Here is a 20,557-nt window from a genome sequence, read left to right on the forward strand (position 1 = left end):
CCCCACAGCCACTCTGCCGCCACGGCCCCTTCGTTGCTGCACACCCCACACTCACAGGCAGACGAGGTTTCCCTGTAGGCTCTGTCCCAGGGTTCCCACAGCAGTTTCAGACTTCCGATCCAGTTCAAATCCTTAAAATAATTTCATCATGGTGCAATAATTAAATCGCAAAATAACAGCTGGAGCTGGTGTCTCCGAGGAGGGACCCTGAGCAAATATTCCCCTGGGTGTTCATACCCTCACAGTCTAGGCACGGGGATGTCTGGGGTCTCCGAGTGCCTGGTCCCCTGGCTGGCACTAGAGGTTCCCATGCCCTCGTTGTACAAAAGGACTCACGTTATCTTGCCTCGGGCTCCTGGCTCCGCAGAGCTCAGCCTGGAGCTGCACAGCGAGCCACATGCAAGGAGGAACGTATTCCTCAACAGCCATGCTGCAGTATGGCCATTAGTACAACCACGCAGCTGGAGGCTTTTCTGTGCCAGCAGAGCATAAACCTTGGTGGTTTAAATGTCTTTTCCAACCTAAATGATTCTGTCACCTCCCTTTAGGTAAACACTTCAATGGAGTGGGCACATCTATTGGCACACAGACCCTGTGCTTTCTCCCAGCTTTTCAGCAACAGGACATTAACTGGACAGAATGTCACACCAAAAAAAAACCCAACACCCCACCAAAACAAAAACCTACAAAGCAAAACTATCCTTCCTGCTGGGACACTGGTACTGGAGGCATCACCAAAGGAGTTTCAACAGGAAAGACCCCGCAGTAAAAGAAAGGGTGCAAGCTTTGCCTTTTGAAAGAGTGAGTGGACCAAGTGATGCAAAGCGGTCTCTCTCTTGGCAGCTTTTCAAGAAACGTTAATATTCTTTGAGATTAAGGGTGTTAACTATGCATCCTATACTGAACACAGCATACAAAACCTATTGAACACAGCATTAGTGTGCACCAAACAATTATTATTTTGCATAAAAAATACTTTTAAGTCATTTAACCTTTCTATGATTTTGGTTTACTGCTTTTTTTAATGTAAAAATGTAGTTTCAGTTATTCCCATGCTTTCCTTAAACACAGCTAGCTATTTCCTGAGAAATGAAAGAAACTAACAACAGTCAGTTTCTGGTAAAGTTTCTCTTTTCTTTCAATCACCTAGGGTGTATTTATTTGCTTTATATGGGGGCTGGAGTTCCTTTTGAAGCAAGCTGTGGGGCTTTTTTCTTTGGAAGAAGAATAATTCTTTGCAAATTTCTGGGAATGATTTGGGAGGGTGGGGTTCAGAGTTTGGCTTTGATTATCTAGGATTAGAAAGAAAAAAACCCAGAAATATCTGTCAAAATATATCCATCAGCAGTTGGACATAAAACCATTATGGTTCACTGACTGAATACCGTATTATGCTGTTTAACAGAAAAGCCCCCAAATTTTTACCATTTATGTATTAAGTTTTAACTGTTCTTATCGTGAGGTCACATGAAAGAATACAATGCTTTCCTGAACTCATTAGGAGTTCCTGAGAAGATCAAGGTATTGTCTACCCTACAACTTCTACAATCCTCAGTCAGGATAAGGATCTGGGCTTCTTCTTGTTAAACTCTCGCTTGCTCCAAGTACTGATATGTCGCACAAAAGCTTCCAAACCTATGAATTTCTCCCACTGGCAGATTTTTCTTCAAATAACAATCTGCAGCAGTACGTAACCTGTACCATACCCATTTGCACACAAGTAGAAACATCAAGAGAAGACATCATTACACAATCTCATTACAATAGAAGTAGACAGGTTTTTTTATCTTATAAAATAATCAAAGTGAATGATGACAATCTTGATGTTGATATCTCTATATAGAAAGACATTAAAATAAGCAACATTTTAAAACCAAAGGTTCATTGCCAGAACAACAATGGCAACACTACTGTGAAATTGGATCTCTAAGGAATTTGGACCTGAACTTTTACCAAAAGCTTTTCAAGTGCTTTACAGAAAAAACAAGAGTTGGCAATTGTTAATGCATAGGACAGCCAGAACATAGTAAGCAATAACCAGAAGCCAAGCACACATATATTTCCAAAATTACTCAAAAACAGTGGGTCAACATGTATTTCTTAAACAAATATTTGGGCTATTTAGTTGATGATTTTTACAGTCATTGTCATAGTCTCTGTTAAGAGCTTCTCTAGCACTACATAAAAGTACACATCTGTAGAAAAATTTCCTCATGTTTGAAAGGCCACCTTTTAAAAACATGCCAAAAGCATAAAAGTCAAATGGCAAGGGAATCTATATTCCACTGTTCAAAATAACCTTCATTCCAATCCCAAAACTGCATACAGCACACTTACCCTGCTTTCCTTACTAAGCCTAACCTAACTAGTTTATTGCTTAAAATTTTATTCAAGGCAGGTATGTTTAAAATGCTACTGACCTGGGGGAACTATCATTATCCTTTTTTTTCACTGTGACTTTTCTCCATCACTTCTATTACTTAAAAAGAAACTAAAACAAAACAAAACAAAAAACCAAAAACAAAGCCATGCTTAGTGAGTTCATAGGATAAACTCCATTTGCAATAGCAAGGAAAAAGCTCTCTATGCCTACATTAAATACAGGTTCTGTCTTGATTTACATAGTATTCATCATTCCCGTCTATTTTAGTTTTCTTCTGAAATTAACTAAGTTTTCAAAACATGGCCATGAGAAGTTTAATCTACATGGCAGAATAGAAAGTAGAAACTAATATTCAACCCACTTGAAAGAAAATCCAGTTCACCTGGGTGGTTGAATTCACAAGTTCATTCATGTGGACAGACATGCTCACATGTCTACTAATTTAGGTTCTCTTATACAGATCATGCTACTAAAACTCTGAAATACTACATATTGTGGAAGATAAATGTATTACAGGATCTATACTAGCTGAGGAGCAATGGATTTCTAAATCTCACACAACATATAGTCCTCCTATATAAAATTTCATACTGTCATCTCTTTCTCATAACAAAATCATCATGTCAAAAGAAGCAGGTCACGACAGAGATCAAGATTTATGGACTAATATTAAAATAGTCACAGAATAAATAAGTACTTCATTTTCTTAAGTTAGGTGTTTGTTAACCATTTGTGCAACAGTAGCTAAATCAAGTTGATTAACAAATCATTTCTCACAGAGAAGTGCTGTCTGTGAGACTTCAAAGTTAGTCTTATCTAGAGGTAGTTCAAACTATTGTATCAATCTTCCTAACAGAGTATTATTTTAAAAAGTTAGATATTGTCTGTTTGCCCACATATGTGTTGGGACAGAACGTCAAACCTTCTCCCTTCTTTTTCAATGTCAAAGACAGAAATAATAATCTCTAACGCATTACGAGATTCCTCAATTGAAAAGACCTAACTTTAGATTTTTAAAAAGTAGTATTCCTGTTTAAATCATAAATTAAAGACTTCCTTCAGGGTAAAGGAACAACACTCCAATTCCTGTAAAATAAAAATGTCTTTGCCCCTTTTTTCTTACTTAGTAACTTGAATGTATTTCCACTTGGTAATCTGAACATAATCAGAAAGAGTATCTGCTGCTGGAACTATGCAATTAGATTTGAATAGAAAACAGCCCCAACCCTACAGTAAATGTAGTTGTACTTCAGTACTCAGGGCTGAAGCCTTCAACATTTGTGGCTTATAGAAAGATTGGCACCTGTATCAAAGGAAAACAAATTCACTCCTGGTCTGACCAAGATGCCTTCCCCTTACTGGAGACACACAACAATTCTATTAAAATCCAGGCAGGGGGAAAATTAGATACTTAAGGAACTTACTTATCAGATAGCACATGACTATGATTTACCATAGTAATACATCACATGAACACCTGCTATTAACTTCAAGTAATTCTTCCATGTAAATTCTGTATGCGTCAAAGAGAGTTAAGTTTTTTCTGTAGCAAGCATAGAATGCTATGGGATATTGTTTCCATTGAATAAAGTAGGAAGCCTTTTGGTGGCTTTTGTTTTGTTTTCTAATTAATATATGAGTCTCTACTGTCTTAAGGAGGAGGAAAAAAAATCAGTAACAACAACCAAAACACCAGATACTGCAGAGGATGCTCCCAGTAGAATTTCACATGAGCCTATGGGCACCACAGTATTGTAGCTTTAAATACATAAACATTTGCAAAATGTCATTCATGTTTAACAGAAAACAAGAAAAGAGGCAAAGAATTTGCACTTTTAGAATTTCTATAAAGGAAATAGAACAGATATAGTTTAGATTTAGTGAGGTTTTGGTTTCAGGGCTTTGAGCACAGAAGAAATTCTGACTTTCAGTGTTGGATGTCAGATGAAATCTAATTTCCTATTTGGAAAGATACAGCATACTTGGATGAAACAGGGGTCCAACTAAGGTAAATTAAAGTTCAAAAAATGTTTCTAGTAAGAAGGGGAGAAAAAAGCCCTAAGTTCAAAATCAAACAATTTTTGATTATTAGCAAATAACTGAACAGTCACTAAATGCAGTGCTAGAATAACTAATTCTCAACATATCAAAGTTTCTAAGAAAAAAAAAAACACAGAAAGATGAATGAACTAAACAAAAAAATTGTTGAGGCACCCAAGAGAAAACATCAGTTTCTACCCTATATGGAACATTTATGTGCATATGCACAACCATGCAGGCTTGCTTGGTAAATGTAGTCATATTATCAGAGTAAAGCTTATAAAAGTGAAGAGCAGTAAACAAGATCACCATAAGAAAAATAAAACAAAATAAAAACTCCAGAAGCAATATACAGCACACTGACTTTGCCACTTCAGAAGGACAGTGAACAGACTGCTTAAGAGACAGCAATCAAGGCAAAGCTACTGTTGCTACACACCAGCCCTACTGCTCAGGCATTCTGACAATCACCTGGGGGCAACAGCAAAGCTCAAAAGGCACTTCCACGTACTAATAGTTCTACCCAAGTACCACAAATTAAAGTGGATCTATGGAATGGTATGGTATTACAAGTGGTAAATTGTGAAGTTCAGATTAAGACAAAAGAGTGGTGGCATACTTTTAACTCGCATATATCACCAGATTAAAAGGATTATTCTAATTTTTAATGCCAGAAGAAACATATACAAGATTAGCATGTATTGTAAAAGATTTACAAAAGTATTCCTCATGATGGAAGAGAATTGCTGAAGCAATTCTACCTATCTGAAGGAAAGGTTAAGCCTGTTCCTGTTAAAAGCAAGAAGGGAAAAAAAGTCACCTGCCTTTGAAGAGGAGAGAGGAAACTGAAATTTAAGGACCTGGTAGGACATGATCACCAAGGAAGCAAAGAACTCCTTTATTTAAAGAAAAATTCATATGAAGAGATCAGAAAGACTAAAGAACACCTGAGTGCTTTCTTCACTTGTGACTTTTACTATTAAAAGACTCATAACCATAAAAGTGAAAGACAGGAGGATTCTTTTCCAAAATTTTTCACAAACTGGAATTACTTCCTCCTTAAGGAAATGTAAAAGAGGTGTGACGACTGTCATTTTGTCCATGCTAGGATTAGCTTCCATCACTCACACAGAAGAGCTAAAGAAATGTGGTTAAAATTAAGAACAGGAGCTAAGTACACCTGAAAGGGAGAAGGCTCCTTTCCCCACACAACCCTGGTATTCCTTCCTTAACTTTGCTGTATGTTTTAGACTGAATCCTTATATTCTTTAAGGAGTGGTTCAAATCAAAGGAACAGTTGTGCATCAGAAGCAAGGCTTGCTGCACTTCATTACGCATTTCTGAGCCAGAGCACTACTGAGGAGGAGCTAAGCATAGCAGAGACAAGGACTTCATGACCAGTGGTGCACTGTACATGGAAATTGCCCTGGGCTAAATGTATAAAGTGTATAAAATGGATAAAGTGTATAAAGCCCTGATGAGCAGAGGCACAAGGGGCTGCAACTCAGAGTTTCCACAGGAAAGCTCTGCAGCTACATAGGAGGTATCAGAAGTAGCTGCATCACTTGTGCTTTACACCCAAACCTCTGGAAAAAAATACCACTGTCTTATCTTTGACATGCTTTGCTTAGACATACAATGTTTTCATTAGCTGTGAACCAAGGAATAAGCATTTTCCAGTTCCCTAAAGACTTCTGGTTTCCATTCCATTATATATCAGTTTCAAACTCTAATATGGAGTCTTTACTGTAACTTGTACAGCTACCCTACACCTTAATGTAGAAGTTACTGTTACTTTTAAATTAAGCACCTCTTCAAATGAATTGCTTTCAAGTTAACAGTTGCTGGCTGCAAATGGAGAACAGCAGCATCTCCACAACCAATATATAACAGCTGCCTGACCAAAAAAAGCACTACAAATAAGGGTTGAAGATGTATATGGATACAGATAGCTGTGTGTGTATATACATATATTTAAAAAGGGCTGTAATAGTGCAATTTTAAGCAAGAGCAAAATTAGTTAGCATACAGAGTTCTTCTCCATCTTCCTACTGATGCATGAGATTATTAATAGAAATTCACCACAGGTCTAGTCCCTTTGAAAGCCAAATGTATTTCACTTTGAGTGTTAAAATTCACCCAAAGGTAATGCCTTGTATATTATGCTCAATATACAAGCAGATTACATTTTTAAAAAAGTGGCCAAAAGAAAAATCAAACTAAAATTTATTGCTCATTATCAAGATACTTAGCTGCTCTTCATGCCAGAAAATAAGTTCAAAAATAAAAAGCTTTACAAAATGTTCAGAACAGAAAAGTTATGAATGTTGAATGCTGCCTAAAAAGGAAACCCAAACAAACAAAAACAAAGTACAAAGTCCCCAATATCCTAGGGAAAGTAAGTCCTACCAGACAGGTTCAACAGTTTTTTCCCCTCTAGTCTGACAGACACTTTCCCACTTCACAGATAGATAGCTCAGATTCTGTGTCCCTGTTAGCATTTCTGGGGTTTGTTTGGTAGATGTGCCTCAGATGTTCCACATTATTTGAACAACACAAGGCATCAAGTGTGAGGCATTCTGCAAGTCATTTGTCACTACAGTTAGGTATGCTCTACAAAATTCTTTAGCAGAAACATACCTCTAGTCAGGCATCAGAGTGAAAACAAATGTTCAAATGAAGCAGGAAGCAAGGGGGAAAGCCTACAAAAAGCCTTATTAAATGCAGTGAGGCTCACTGAGCTATCTCTTAATAGAATTTTTGTGACAAAAAATAACTTAAATTTTCTGTTTCTTTTTCCAATAGCCACTTTAGAATTTGTATTGACAGAACTAATGAAACTGCTGAGTAGAGTAATAAGTAACACATATTGCTTTAATTCTAAATGATTATTTAAGAAAAAAAAGGAAGATTAAGAATTTATTTTTTTTAGAAAAGTAAAATACATTTAAAAAACCACCACACTTCTGTCCTCATGATGGTCCATTATTAATTATGCTGGAAAAGAAATTAACCAAACTTAGGTGCTACACCTGCAAAAATGCTTGACAAGTATTAACAGGCACATCAATTATTTTGAATACTGTTCACAAATTGCTTTCACAGAAATATGCTTTTCAGCATAACTGGTACTCCAGTAAATTTTGCAGAGAAGTCATGTGAGCTTTTCAAGACCTGACTGGACAAAGCCCTTAGCAACAAGGTCGATCAGGAAACTGATTCTAGATAGTAAATTAACAGCACTGAAGAAGAATGGCAACTGATACATTTTCCATCTATATTATTTTTTCTTATCACATATATTTTTAAAGGAAAGCACTTGAACAAAACTGTCTGCATTCTCCATTAGGAAAATAGACCCTGAAAGACCACTTCTCACTTAAATGAAAAACAAAAAAAACCCCAAATACAACATGCTTATTGCCTACACAAACACAGTGGGCTTTTAATACAGAAGACAATAGATATAAACGCTGAAGATCCAGTGATAAGAATATTTGTTTTAAACCCGATTGCTTTTTAAACATCTTGCAGCAAGTATAAAAAGCACAATAATTACTGAAAAGTATTCCAAAAATTAGATCAGTACTGGACAGCCTTGCTCCCAATAAAGAAAAATGATACAATTCAAACTTGAACATTTGAAGTTTGTAATGGGAGCACTTTTTCTGTATAAACATATAGAAATGTAGAAACATACATAAGCACTAAAAACTTTTAAAATTAGATAAAACTAAAGTTGTCCTAAGCAGGGTAAACATGCACATAAGAAAAACTTACAGTAAAAAATTATACTAATGTTCTCAAACCCTCTGTCTCCATTTTTCTATTTAATTTAAAAGACTGATTTGGAGTTCCTACTCCAAAGATGTACTTGCCTTCCTTGAGCAATAGCAAGATATGGTGTTTAAGGTAAACATCTGCAGCAACTAATTTAGCATACTTTGAGAGAAAGAATACGTCAGTACAAAAAAAAATATGGTATAAAATTTCTAACAAAGGACAGTTAAGCAAATCAGTATGTTACATAACTAGAAATGAAAAACAGTAACAGAAGCAAACATGGGTACAAGATACACTGGAGATGTTCCAAAGGCAGATCTTACCATGCACTCAAATTCTATTTTTTGTATACTTCTACTGCACAGGATATACAGAATGATACAAAATAAAGAAAAGGGAGAGCTATGAGGAAATATTACAGAATATATATAATACTCTAATTATTAACAATTTGTTAATAATAGAATTTAAAATATTCTATTACATTCTATAAAGCACTACAGAATATACAAATAATAAAACTGTCTTGAATACAGAAGTCCACATAGCAAATAGCATATCAAGAACAGCACTTCAATATTTTCATCCTGTCACACCAATGTATCCTCTGTTCCAAGGCCAAAAGAAGGCGTGGTCTATCAGTTTTAGTACTTGACTATAGAAAAGTAGTGTGTTACATTATTTTTGAAGGACAGTTTAGACATTGGTTGGATCTCTCCATACTCACTTCAGTTCAGAAGTGCTCTAGTGACAATAGTTGCCCTGTACTTAACATCAATGCATACCTATTTCCTACTGGTCAAATCCTGACATGCAAAGCAGCCAAGAAAAGAGCATCTAGATACGGCACTGAGGTAGAAATGAGAGCACTGACTAAGGAACCAGGTCCCTTCCAAGACAAAGCTTGCCATGATTCCATGACTGCCCTCTCCCATGAGCTGCAGTATCCGGCTACAGCCACAAGGGGGCAGAGCACAGACGCCCGCACATCCCAAAGCAGGGAGGGCTCTGCTTCCCCCAATTCTGATTTGAACGGAGCATTGCCGTTCGTGAAAGAAAACTTGAGAGAACTCTTGAACTTACAGAAATTACACAAAAGAAATACTAAATGTACAATTCGAGAATTACTGAATGCACAGACACCACATCTGGCTTCCGAAGTCCCCAAGAAGCCGATGACTGGGAGGCTATTTGCCATGTTCTCGACCTCTTCCTTAGACATTAACTTTTGGCCAGTTACAGTTACACTGTATTAAAACAAACGTTCTTGTTGGATTTAACACAGTACAGACAGTCTTTTAGTCAGACAACTGATACCTAAAGTAGCAGCTCAAGGTGTATTACAATACAGATGCTAAGCGAAACAGAAAAAGATACATGAAAATCTATTTATGACACTACAGTGAGAAAGACCTTACCACTTAGAAGCCATTGTTAACCACTGACTAGGATGTATCCATCAAGACATTTTCCACGAGTCCAACGTTGTGCTTTGAGATGTAAAAGTCGACAAAGACGTAAACAGCTTTGAGTTGGCTGGTATGTAGCCAAAAACTGGAGAAAGATCTCCAAACACAGTACAGACAAATGAAGTACAGAACTCTGAAAAAGAAACAAGAAAAAAATCAAACCTTAGACACTTAACAGAAAGATCAACAATTTCCCAATGCTTCAGAATTTTGAATTTATCATTGAAAAGTTAAAAACTGTAAGAGTCTTGTTACATTTGTCTTCAAAATTGCTGTTCTGCTCAGAAGCTAACAATTCTTAATGATTTTTTTTCCCCATGCAAGAGAAAATTAAAACTGACACCAAACTAACATCTGGTTTCCCACGCTCAGCATACTCTGCTTGCATCCATTCCTTATGAAGGGTTTCAATTGCACTTTAGTTATAAACATATTTTTGTTACTCATATATAACCACTCCAAAATGCAAGTAATTCTGAATCGATTTTTTCATATTAGTCTTTTTATTAATTTATTTATTTTCTGATTTTTTTTTTTTTTTTTATCTGCTCAGTTAGGAGGATGTGGTCAGAAAAAGAAACAAAACCAATACTTCATCTGGGTCTTCCTAACAAAGCCTTGAGAAATTCCGGAGATTCCTTCACAATAGAAGTTTGTATGCAGCTGACATACTTGCCACTACTTGCCTAAGTAGCATTTTCTTTTTGTTCTTCTATAGTGCCAAACTACAGTAAAACAAAGCACTTTAGTGTTTTTCATTTTACCCTGAAGGCAGATCAAGTACTTTCAACTGCTTTTAACAACTCAAGTCTCATCATGCAGTAGCAGTCCATCACTCCAGAATATCTAATTTATATGTAGAAATTTTTTTTCTTCTTTTTAAAATTCATAGCTTGAAGAATTCCAGGAATTTTAAAATTTCATAGCTTGAAAATTTTCCAGGAAAAATGTGCAAAAACCCCTGTATATCCAACATGATTTTCACTGCTCTGATGCAGCACAAATGTAGTAGTTTCCTTTAAGGATGTGTGAACTATTCAATCATCATCAATTCTTTTATGTACAATTTGTTCCACTTCTTAATTAGTGTTTCCAAAAATACAAAAGAGAGACCCACATAAGTGCAGTCTAAAAGTAAAAAGCCACATCCTGAAGATTTTTAAGATGTAAAAGAGAGCTCAAAACTGGGACTGTGAGACAAGCAAGAAAACTAGATAAACTTCTGCAAACAGACGGCAACCTGATGCTGATATATAAACTGGGAATGTATTACATAATTCCTTGGAAAAGCAAGTAAAGTGTTTTAAAAGATTTGACTGATTACAAAGAGAAGCATTTAAAGACAGACAAAATTCTGACTGTGAATTTTACCTAAATTTTGCAACTTTTTAATAAAAATATGAACTATTTTCCGTAGTCTGTGCATTTGACAGTGCAGTGCATCACATACACATCACTTTCACCTCTTCAGACAATTAGGGCAAGTGCACATTGTTTTCTGCACAGCAGAAATGTATCACCTTTCATCCTACCTACACAGATAAACTGTACTATTCCCTTTTTTCTCTTCTTTTTGCTCCTTTTTTTTTATTGAAGGTAAGCAATAGTTGAAATCAGTTCATGTCAAACCTTATATTCACCCCAGTTTGAAAGAGAGTGGGTCAGCTGTCCTTTAACTCCTCTGCAAATACAATCACTGGGAGCAGCAGTTCAACACAATCAAACCCATGCCTTATTACCCTCCATAAAATTGACAGAATACCCAGACAGAAATCCACACTGGCATATGCTGACATTTAGTTCACTACCTCACACAAAACATACGTTCACAGGTACATAATCCATTCTATTTAGGGGCTTCCCTGCTCGCTAGCTTTGGAACAAACACACACAAACACATCTTCCTTCTTTACCACACCAGATTCAGCTCCCTCTCCCACCACACCACCACCCAACAGCCCAGCTGCTTAAGGAAGGAAATAAAGTTAAGCTGAAAACTCACTTGACTGTCCAAGCTTTAGGAAGGTAATGTCAGTTCAGCCAGTAGACTGGAAAGGGGCCAGAGGGTGGAAGCCCATGAAAACCCATGCAATGTATTCAAGTTTTTTTGTACACACTGAGCAATAATTAATTTCATATTGTAGCTGCTGCCCAGAACTTCAAGAAGAGCTACAGTTGGATTTGAATACAACCTGAGGTATTCTACAGAATCAATCTGATCAGATTAACTCAGCTACAGGAAAAATAAAGTATCAGTAAAGGTAGCAAAAAGGTCAAAAGTCTCAACAGATGCCAGTGAAGCTTACAGTAGCTACAGTATATTGCTGGTTCATTTGGCTTCATTTCCTAACGGCAGCTGACAAGTTAAAATGTAACTATACTTTATCAGATTTGAAGTCAAAGGTATCACACAGGTGCAGTTTCAGTGTTTGGGGTTCACCCTTACAGAAGATTTATGAAAAGTTAAGAAGCAGAACATGAAAAAAAGAAACATAATAAAATTGAAAATACAAGAGGTTTACTATCATAAGGTTCAAAAAATAGTACAAAGGAAACTGATGCTACCTCTAAGTTCTCATATGAAAGAATTCAGAGCTCCTCTAACACCCTGAATTGGAAAACAACTAAAAATCCAGCCAACTTAACAGCACATGTAACTTCTAATTACATAAACTTTTTTTTTTTTTGGGGGGGGTGTTCACAGAGCATTATTTTCAAGCTGCTGTATTATATTCACAGAGTAGCTGCTATAATATTGGCTGCTATGCAAGACAAAACTGAGCTTTAGCTTTTGAGCAACAATTAAGATGCTCATTCAGCACACATTGCTAAACGTAGGAGAGGTGGTACAGCCGATCACTTCCAAAAATTTCTGGGATGGCAATTAATACTAATGTTGCTGGAAATCAAAGTAACAGCACCTTCACTTAAGGAGATACATACAACACACTATATTAGAGCTTTCTGTATAATTACTGGCCCAAAAGATTTAAAAAGATGATATTTCAAAAGAAAGCAAGCAAAACTAGTCGTTTCAGACATCTGCTAGAAGTGATGTTTCCATGCTACAAACCCTAACCAGGCTTCAATACACTGTTTGCTTTTACACAGGTAGAATAAAGGCAGAGATGAGCGGTATCCATTTTTATGGCATCATTTGAAAAATTACAACAAAGAGCTTGAAGTTTAGGGGTAAACAATGGCACTATGGTCACCCAAACCAGTGGCTGACCCATAACTTCAACATTTTCTAGAGTTAAGTAACCTGTTGTCACAAGCACTCCTAAGATCACACACCACCCCTTGTAAGCTTTGGTCCTCTTGTCAACTTACACCACCCCTCATACAGGGGGTAGAAGGAAGAAAACAACATTGTTGACTATAAACTAGCTTTATTATACAACATATTGACTATATACAAGACTTCCCTGTTACAGACCAATTACCCATTTTTTCCACTGCAGGATGCAGAAATGATATCAGAAGGTTGAAAGATTTCCAGCAGCTGACAAGTCTCCTTTTTCTCCCAACCCTTTCCTCAGCAACAGCATGCACTACTGGACTATACTGAGGTTATGGCTTGCTGTCCTCCCAAGTAAGTGATACTGATGACTGACATCAGAAATAGCAAAAAGAAGAGCTTGAGAGCACCTGAATATTACTGAAGGCATTTTTAAGCTAATTACCTCATAAAATTGAATGGTGTAAGAATAAAAAGGGGACATAAAGTTTCCCAGGCTCCTTATACCCAAATCTGCTCCATTTCCTTACTGAAGCTTGGCACGCTTCTCAACAGAAGATTTTTAGTAACAACTTGGTTCTTTTGCTTCCTGCAAAAGTTTTAAGTATATTATAGTGTATAACAATAATCAACACCACTAACTAAAAATGGTACATGATGAACTGAGTGTTACTAAATGCTGTCAAGAACACAGCAGTCATGCAATATTCTCCCAGTTTCACCATCTCCTTACTGAAAACCAGCTTTTTTCCACTCCACAATCCACATGACCAGTGAGGCTGGATGACTGCTGATCAATTAACTGTGAGGAGCCACAAAAGTCGTAAACAGGAGAGACACACGGTCACTAATGCAAAAACCAAGCCTTCCAGGAGCTTGGGCAGGGACTTCATTAAATACAAATATTGCAACTGGAAGATGCATAGATCATTGGCATGAAATTAATGTAGGTTCAGTTTTTACATAACTGATATGGAAATGAGATAACATTCACATGGCATATCAAGATCACCTAAAAGGATTCATGGGACAAGAAGAAAAAACTGCATATCCTTAGCCATAACAAAACCTTGGAATATAGCCAACCACCTGCATATGAGAACTACATGTGTTTTACTGGTTCAACACTTTCTTCTTCCAAGAATTACAAATAGCTCTCCATTCACAAACTGACAAAGTTCAATTGAAAATATTCCCATTTGTAGTGAAGAAGGATTTGCAAGATGAATTTGAGGGTTTGGTACTAAATGTGTAACAATTTGACCATGATAATTCAAACTTAAAAATGGGTTATTTGAATTCTCTTTTCCTTAGTTAGCATAAAAGGGGATTATGTAAGTGAGTTCCAGATCATATTCACAGGGCCAGGGCCACAAACCCTGCAAGTTCTTTGAATCTTTACCGTAACTTTTTATCTTTTGGAGTCTCATTTCAAAGTATTAGGAGTACACCAAAACTCAGACTGTGTTTTTACCACAGCAGAATGGATACTTCTATCTAAGCCTAAGACCTTTTCAGTTTCTCAGATCATTCTCTTGAAAAAAATTGCCTTTTTCTAGTGCCCCAAGAAAAGGAATCTGCTGTCTTCAGAAACCAGTGATGCAGTTATACCTTTCCAAGGTGCTAATGCCCTGATTGCTCCTTTACCCCCACTATCTTCTGACTGTTGATTTAGAAGAGTGTTTCCTCAGCTTTTTTTCCCAATATTTCCAAATATTTTGGACCCCCCAAAAAGTGACCTTAACTATCTTCTATTACACCAACTATCAATTTGGACTAGGAATCTGAGAGAAAGTATTTCTCTGCTGCTTTTCAAGGACCTGAAGCAGAGAAACATTTTCTCTGCAAGTGATCTGCAAAGGACCAAGAAATTACAGTTCTTTCCTCTTAGCATCAGAGATTATAAGTAATTCAGATGTTCAGACTACCTTAAAGAAATATTGCTTCCTCCAGGAAAACAGCTAAAACTAAGCCTAAGTCTGTGTAGTATTTAAAAATGTGTGCCGGAACACAAGTATTTCCAAGAGAAGAAATTAGTAAGACCCCAGCTTGCCGCATCTTATGTCAAATAGAATTTATCATCACCTGCCCTTCTTATTTCATATGCACTAGGAAGGGAAAACAGCAGAACCTTATCCAGAGCAACCAGCTTATATCACACCTTCAAACTGCTTTTGGCAATTTCTTACTTTTGAAAGTACCTCAAACCAAAACCAACAATCCCTTTCTATTCAACCGGCCTTTAGAGATCAGCATCTAGCAGGGTTCAAGCACTTGAAATTAAGGAATGATAAAAAAATTAACATCTTATGCAGAACACTTCTTCCCTTAACAGACTGTTAAGGCTCAAAATACATTCTCTTTTTTAAAAAGTGGCCAAAACTATTAAACACTGACCAGTTCTGTTACTGTATCTATACAAAGAAAAATGTGGCAATTTTTCTTAGTTATGATATAATATTAGAAGGAATCAACATGACCTTTAGGCATACTCAGTACCAAGGTCTATATGAATTAAATAAATAAATAAATAACACCTCCCCACTGCCCCACCCACACAAAAAAAAGCCTCACCACTTTACTCCCTTGAACAAAGCAGGAAGCTGCTTTCCCCACTTCCTCCCCTCAAAGCATCTTCAACAGAGGTTAAACTTAGTTCCTGTATAAAAAAATACCAGTAGTTCTTCCAATATGCTGACCAGACAACGATGAAGTAGAATATAATTTATAATTTAGCAAGTATAATTTATAATATAGCAAGTATAACATCAGTTAGCAGATTTCTTAGCTACTGAAGCAGTTGCAGAAAAACATTTCTGTTGATATACCCCAATCCAGTGCAATTATCTCTGGCCTCTGGAAATAGAATACAAATACTGCATAAAAAGCAGTAGTGCTAACTGCTTTTGAACTACAGTGGTCAGAATGGGGACTTTACCTGCAGACCATCTCAACCCATTCTTTTTTCTTAACCTGTAGAGTTCATAGAGTAGTTCATATTTAAACAGGGTAAGATATGAACTCGCTTTTACACTTTAAAAAAAAAGCTCAAATGAGGCCAGTCTGCATTCTTCAGCATAACAATAACAGAAACATTAAAGTAGCTGAATTATTCTTCTTGTTTCTAGGCACAAAATGTTATGAAACCCCTAGTGACTTCTCTCTCTCCTCTGCATGCTAGTTGTCCCGTAATAATCACATAGTAGTATTCAAGCAGCCACCTGCAAAATTCAGAATGTCTTGTGTCTCTAACATATGTCAGTTTTTAAACTTAGAACATCTGCGTCACTGAGCTAGAGTCACAAAGACTGTATGCCTTTAAACTACATAAGTTATATGTGTTTTATATACTAGGTATGGTTTGATGGGAACATACAATAAAAGCCACTTTCAAATTATGGAGACTGAGACATACTTGAAAATGGAACTATTTATTCTTAATTTTAAAAGGCAAGACAAGAGAACTGCACTATGGCATATCATGGAATACACTATGCAATACCTTCTTTAGATCCCCTCCCAGGAGATACAAGGTTGGGCTTCAAACTGGATCAAATCAGTTGCACACAATTTACCTCAGCACCACAAGAATAAAAATACAATCTGTGCCTAACTGATGGTTTGTTTACAGATTTTGAATTACAGACTATAATATCATAGCCTGATCATGATTAACAGGAAGAGAAGTGTTCATAAATGCTTTTAAATAAGGTTCATTTTCCCCCTAATACAGCAAAGGCCCTAAACTATACTAAAGTATTAAAGAAATGTGTCGGTTAAAACTCTCAGTTTCCTGCACCAAAAGCTTGTTCTATTTATTTTGTACTTCTGATTACCCAGCTTTGTGTTCCATTTGCTATCCACCACTCTCACCCTCCCCAGCTATTCACCTATCAATTGTGCAGGTAGGTGCATGTAAATACATATAAATATACACACAAACACATGTATCAACTCCATCTGAAAAGACATCTCTGATCCCTAATTTTATATGCAATATCTACTATCAAAGTAATTTCAAATAGGGTGGCAGTGGTAAAGTCTAAACTGAAGAATCGGAGGGAATGGGGCAAGATCTCCAGGATTTCTGTGTCAAGAAACAGTACCAGGTTTGCCATATCCAAGTGAAGATGTCAGGGATATCTACACACACTGCTACTCCTTGCAAAGAATAAGAGCACTCATTTGCAACTCCTTTCTCTTTATGAGTTGATGTGGGATATCCAGGAGCCTCCCGAGTCACAACAACAGCCATCATGGGACCAATGACTACTTATCACCCCATCCCAGAGAATAAACAGGCCAGTCTGCAGTCACAGTGCACAGGGCAGTAATTCTCCAGCTTTTTGGATGACACTGGTTTTGCATGATGTCTACAAAAGTAGAAATCTTAGTATTTTTGCTTACAGCAATTTTTTTCTTTTAACATAATCAGCATTACTGGCAGATTAGATTAGTTTGATTAAAAATCATATAAATTCTATCAATGTCAAAATGTCCAGCTGCCATTAGCACAATCCCAGCAGTTCTTTCTGATTGGGCACGAGAGCAGAAGTGGTATTGATAAGGACTATTCTCATGAAACACAGATAAAGATTACTAGGAATACTTCCGTTATCTTCCATGCTAAGGCCTCTAAAGAGAATCAACCTTTGTCCAGGTCTACTGTTAGTTCCAAGTCCTCTTTAGGACATGGGATTTACAAAAGATGATGCTTCTTTGTTTTGCAAAACTGGACAACGCCAGTGAAGAAATAAAGTCACTCTTTGCAATATCAACTTCAAATGCAAATTCCTGAGGTCTTGTTTTATCAGAGCATTCCCAAGCCTTGTGGTATAGCTATTTCTTCACTTTAAAAAAAAATTAATCTCTTAACAGTCTCCCACATTGAATTACTAGAGCCTTATCTTCTGGATCAAGTACAACAAAACTATCTCTATTTGTAGTTTTTATGCTCTCTCCAGCTCTTATTTTATAAACATATCGAACATTACTCCAAACAAACAAACTTAACGGCATAGGGCTGGCAAAACCTACACAATTATAGTCCTTGAGACTACTACAAAAAAGCAGCAGTGAAAGTTCAACAACAGGAAGTCTGTGGAAGGCTAAATAAATGGGCTTGCATACTGCAAGGCAGGTCTAACTCATAACCTCACAAGGATCTTTTTACACACCATTTTATTCTGTGCTCTTCTCCCTTGCTTACTTGCACACTGCTGGGGTATCTTTGAGCTCCTTGAATACTCTCTGCACAAGTATGACTAACACCATGCCCACTGGGACCCAAACCACAATAGGCCCAAGGACTGTTGGCAAAAGTGATACTTAACAAAACTGCATTTAACCTACAGCTTCACTTTGCTCTTAACGTAACATAATTGAGCAGTAATATTTTTTGTTATAAGTTGCAGTTTATGGAGACAACAAGAAATCTTGAGAGGACTATGGAAGGCGAACAGGATCCCTAAGGTTTACAAACAAGATACACCCATGAGAATATTAAAAAACCTCTATAAACTCCCACTGGAACCTTCCCTGGAATACATGATAGAAGTCTAGCCAATGCATGCTAAAAAGACTTACTAATATATATGAAGAAGGCAATTATAGCATTTTAGTAAGATAAGGTGAACAAGAAATCTCACCCTAACAAGAAACAGTCTGGTTTATCTGGTTTAGCAAAATTATACTACTACCCTCCAGAAACACACTCAAGATAAGGGGGGAAAAAAAATTAACAAGAAAAAATTGCTATCTAAGATGAAAAATAATGTTGCCCACTGCTTTAACAAACAATTGCAAATATTCACCAACATCAGTTATTTAGTTTTGAAGCAGCCTTCCAATATTTAGCTGAAACATGCAGAAACACACAAAGGTTATTTTATTATCATGACCATCTCATATAACTTAAAAAATCTAAGAAGAGAGGAGAGAAAAAGGTCCAAGCAGGAGTCTTCTCCCATTTTCTGGAATATAGGGAGTAAGAAGAAAATAGGTCACCACATTAATTCCAAAGTGACCACCCACCCCACTCAAGAGGCATGTCAATAGTCCCAAGCCTACTGCTAGACACTCTTGTCTGTAGCCATTTCAAGCTAGGCCAGCCCCAGCTCTTGAAAAGTGAAGTTCTCTTACACCTGTATGGACCAGCTGCCAAAGCAGCAGCTGGAATGATGGAAGAAAGGTCCTCCTGTACCAAGGTCTATGCAAACTCCATGCAGCTCAGCTTTGACTATTGTCACTAACGACAAAAAACAATTCATGTTGCTTCTTGTGACAAGGGCAAGAATACCTATGTAAAGAACAAACCAATAAAACCCCAAAGCTTACAGCAACAGCGTCAGGGCACCAGATCCTTGTACCAGATCAAATATTTAAACATTTCAGAGAACTTCAAACTCAACTTTAGAAGTTTGGTTTTGTTTTTAATACTTGTTCCTCTTCTACTTTTGCATGCAAACAAATCATCAGGAAAAACTAGGGATAAATACAAAAATCCCTCAAAACTGAAGCCATGTCCAGAGCAAACACTGTTGTTCGGCTAGCTTGAGGGGATTTTTTTCCCCTGGTATCTTCCAGTGACGGTATTGGACACTTGCTGTTTGAGACTGTATTCTGTCATTCTTCCTGGGAGGTGTTCATGTCAGAGGGAATTAGGATTATAATAGACTTGGGGGAGGGGAAGGAAGGAAAGGAAGGACAACACAAGTCTTAGAGACAGAGCTATATGGCAGTACACAGATACTCAGACAATTAACTGTCCAGCACTGAGGATAAGCAAGCTAAATACCAGAAAGAACTGCTCTTTTAGTCAATACAGAAAGGCAGAAGCAACCCTAGCTGAGTCAGTCTGGCCAACATCTATTACTGGAGTTCATCAGGACTTAGAGCAAGACCAGACAAGAATAACGCTGAATTCTAAAACCTCCTACCATTGCAACACTTCTCCAGACCACTGTGATTCCTGGGAGGATTATTACAGATACAAAAGTTGTAAGGATTCAAAGCTGTTTGGGTGCGAGTGTGCAGAAGCTGCACAAAGCAGCAAACCACAGCCAGGCTGTGGGCTAGGCCAGTTGCCCTCCCACTGATGATGAGCTACCCCGCATTTTCTACTGGTAAGGCAGACCAGTAACAGGTACAGGGTCACAAACCCTGAAACATTATCCTCATTTTTCTCACAGCAACTCACATAACCCACATGTGCATATAGCTCCTTCCTCTGACATTATCTGCACAACACCTATAGCTTTTTATAAACTAAAGCTTAAATGTGGGCAAAAACTGCTAAAAACTCATGGCATTCTAAGCTGGAAGGAGCACATTATACACCCGTATTCTGTATTATGCAAGTCCACTGAAGTGAAAAGTTTGCCTTCATGTCTCTTAAGGAAATCAGACAAAAAAGTTAAACTTGTCCTTTGGTCCTTTATACAATAATAAAGGAGTCTTTACCTGGCAAGATGATGAAGACACAACCCCCTGAAATACAAAGCTAGAAAAATCAGCAACTCCTGCCTGATGTAGAACACGCTGTTTTCCCAGTTGTTTTCCTTGATGCATAGCCACGGAAGGGAATTATAATCTTCTTAAGTTCTTAGAAAAAGCAAATACAGACAGCATGATCTCAACTAT

General features: G+C 37.1%; 1 protein-coding gene across 2 annotated transcripts in view; it reads right to left on the bottom strand.

The window, feature by feature from the left end:
- The window catches only part of FRYL (FRY like transcription coactivator), a 162,078-nt gene that overhangs the window by 139,020 nt on the left and 2,501 nt on the right, over positions 1-20,557 (bottom strand). For both annotated transcript variants that reach the window (XM_014261370.2, XM_014261363.2), the window contains exon 2: positions 9,625-9,808. The gene's annotated coding sequence lies outside the window, so the exon portion shown is untranslated. The remainder of the gene's footprint in view (positions 1-9,624; positions 9,809-20,557) is intronic.

Source organism: Pseudopodoces humilis, chromosome 6, assembly GCF_049639895.1.
Source record: "Pseudopodoces humilis isolate 2021_Gansu_Grassland_sample_001 chromosome 6, ASM4963989v1, whole genome shotgun sequence".
Taxonomy (NCBI): domain Eukaryota; kingdom Metazoa; phylum Chordata; class Aves; order Passeriformes; family Paridae; genus Pseudopodoces; species Pseudopodoces humilis.